Consider the following 3,625-nt stretch of genomic DNA (forward strand, 5'->3'; position numbering starts at 1 on the left):
AAATAGACATCTGTGGTTCATTTATCTCTTTATAATTAGAAATGTAGGTTGCAAATTCGGATTTGGAGTTCCTACATAAATAACAATAAAAAAATTAAATTTAACAAACATAAAAGCAACAATGAAATAAAGTTTGTTTGTACATTGATGGATTCGAGATATATATAAATTAATAAAAACAAATAACTTTTTGCTGGGGGGCAGCTCCCCCTCTTTGCCCCCCTTTAGCTCCGCCCCTGATTTAAGTAAAAACTAATCAGAGTGAACGTCTGTGATTTGAATGTCAGTGCTTTTATACCTTAAATTGCTGAGTTTGACAGCAGCTGAGCGTATCATCAAATCACTGGTTGACTTTACACAGCGTTCCTTCAGGAATGCAGGTCTGGAAGACACAATTGATGCAACCTTTCCTGCTAAAAAGGGCAGATTTACAGGCTGTCACAAGTTTTCAAAGATGTTACACAACTGATGTTTGGACACAAATATAGAGTGAGTGAATCTTCCAAACCAAATGAGGCGCCAAAATGTTAAATAAAATGATGATGAATTATTTAAAGAAATCACAAAATGTTCAATTACGGTCCAAAAAAACTCATATTTATTTTATATCTATTATTTCTTTATTAGAAATCTTAGTGGAGACGACATAAAGCGAATATTTTGGTTTACTCTTTAGTTTGTATTAGTGTTTTTATTGTATTAGTTAAAAAGCAAAAGTTGCAGGTGTGGCTCCCAGGAGAGGCCCCGCCCACAAACCAGCCCTTCTCCTTAAATCCTCGTCTGTGTTTTTCTGCCAACACAACAGGTAAAGCTGACAAATGAAGACTCAGACTTAAAAAATTATGTCTGAAACTGGGAAAACTGAAGACGAATTTCAGTTTTTGCGAACGGTGAGTCAAACATTGATGTTTAAATAGTTTAATTGGAGGCGGAAAAGTCGATTTAAGCTGATTTGAAAAGTTTGATATGATCTTTTCACTGAGCAGACAAGAAATTCACATTTAATAGAATAGTTTTTATGCACTTTTTGCATGTTTTATGTCTGTTGCAGATGTTTTATGCTTCAAATTCTCTTTAATTTTTTGACATTTTTACCTTTTTATCGTGTTTTGTCTTTATATTAGTTGTTGACATCATTTCTGTAGATTTTTTTTGGCAAATTTAATTTCCTTTTCAGTATTTTTAGGTTTTTATATTATATGCAATTAAGGGTTTGCTCAAAAAACACATGAAATCAAGAAAACCGGCACATTATTTAATTCCTGTTATTTATGTTTAAGCAGTTAAAGTTATTTATACCCTTTTCTCTCTGACAGTGAAAACAGACCGCAGATGGTCTTTCTCATCTTCACTGTTAGTGCTATCATTGTTCCCAAGCTGGAAATTGTCCTCTCACAGCTTGTAATCTCTACTCTCTGATAGCAGCCAAGAGAGTCTCTTATAGAAACGAGGTGCTAATACCAAAGTAATAAAATCAATGCATAACATGCACAGCACGGAATATTTTATTAGATGTGGCGCTACGGAGGCAGGCCCAACTCAAATCCATTCTGTCAAATGGTTCATTAACGTATATGGATGACGATAAAAGTGTAATTTTATAACTGTTGCTAGTAAGTGGTTGGCTTTTATCAGGGCTCTTTGTTTCTAGCATGCTAATATATATATATGGCGTATAATGACATATCTACTAGTATAAGCTCCAGTTCAGATCAAGATAAGCTAAAACCTCACTCGTGTAAATGGTCTAGCGCTTCAGCATCAGGACGTCTTTCTAATCTGGTTACAGAGAGGTGTTGGTATTCCTGGTAATCTTTTGTCTCTTTCAGTTGGTCTTAAAATAGACAATGATGCCTAATTAGGTTACTGCAGTCCAACGTGGCATTTTAATAGAGATAAGATTAGAGGGAAGTGGCCCAAATCTTCTTCTTCACCGGCATGTGGAAGGTCTATTCCTGCTGCTGAGATACATTTGAAAGAAAGGCTCTTATTCCATGATAAGTTTATTGTGACTAAAACTCCCCAAAAAGTCACCTTTAAAGAAACGATTTACATGAAATGAAATATTTGCTTTTGTTCTCGTATCTGTCTGCTTGTCTTAGGGGGATGAGGTCGTGTTGCAGAGCACCTTCACCCATCAGGAGGAACATTTGAAGCTTTGCCTCGCTGCTGAAGGATTTGGCAGCAGACTTTGCAAACTTGAGTCCGTTTCCAACTGCAAGGTACAGAACTACAGCTTGATGCTCGCTCTTTTTTTTTCCTATTAGTTGTGTAGAAGTGTTTGTGGGTCATCACACTGCAGAGACCTACAAGTGTGTGTTTTTTAGGACAATTGTGAGTCACAGGTGTACAGGAAGTGACATCCTGCTTTAACAATAAATAGTACAACTAGATATATAGCTTTACCTGCGATAATGCAGCTATGAATGATGTAGCCTGGATGAGGTCACTGAAAATACTAGAGCTGAAAGCTGAAAATGATGACGCTGAAAATACTGAAAGCTGAAAATGATGATGCTGAAAACTGAAAAGGATGAAAATTCTGAAGCTGAAAATGATGATGCTGAAAATGCTGAAAGCTGAAAATGCTGAAGCTGAAAATGATGATGCTGAAAATGCTGAAAGCTGATAATGATGATGCTAATAATGCTGAAAGCAGAAAATGATTAAGCTGAAAATTCTGAAGCTGAAAATGATGATGCTCAAAATGCTTAAAGCTGAAAATGCTGAAGCTGAAAATGATGATGCTGAAAATGCTGAATGCTGAAAATGATGATGCTAATAATGCTGAAAGCAAAAAATGATGAAGCTGAAAATTCTGAAGCTGAAAATGATGATGCTGAAAACACTTAAAGCTGAAAATGCTGTAGCTGAAAATGATGATGCGGAAAATGCTGAAAGCTGAAAATGCTGAAGCTGAAAATGATGATGCTGAAAATGCTTAAAGCTGAAAATGCTGAAGCTGAAAATGATGACACTGAAAATGCCGAAGCTGAAAGCTAAAATATGGCTAAATGCAACATTTCCTTAAAAACTGAATAAATGTCAGAAAATTATCATACAATGTTTTTCTTTTTGAGATTCTTGAGATTGACTCTGTCTACTATTGAACCAATAAAAATGGTATTCAATGTTTGAAGAACGTAATGTTAACCCTCTGGAACCTAGAGCCTAAAATTCAATTACGTTTGAATTTACCTCTGTATTTTCAATTTGACAGACTACTCGCTTGCTTTTTTGTATATTTTACTCAACAGTCATTTTTCTATGTTCTATTCATATACTAGACAAAAAACTCATACAAAAACAAAAAAATTTCTCTGGAAAAAACCCAAAACATCTTTAACAAACTGTTTTTACAACATAGAATGAAAATTTTAGGGGGAATTTCATAAAAACAAGAAGAATACATTTTGTCAACAAACTGATCAACATGTTATTGAATGAAAATACAGAAAAAACAAATAAATGGCACCCAACCTGTGTACCTCTCAAAATCGCCTCAGTAAGTATAATATAATATCCAGATTATATAGTATTTAAAACAATATAAGGGTTTTAAGCTTATAGTGCAGAAAATATGGTAGATGTCACAACTTTTGACTCTTTTTCATTCCTTTGCTCT

The sequence above is a fragment of the Oryzias melastigma genome, linkage group LG15, assembly GCF_002922805.2.
Source record: "Oryzias melastigma strain HK-1 linkage group LG15, ASM292280v2, whole genome shotgun sequence".
NCBI lineage: Eukaryota > Metazoa > Chordata > Actinopteri > Beloniformes > Adrianichthyidae > Oryzias > Oryzias melastigma.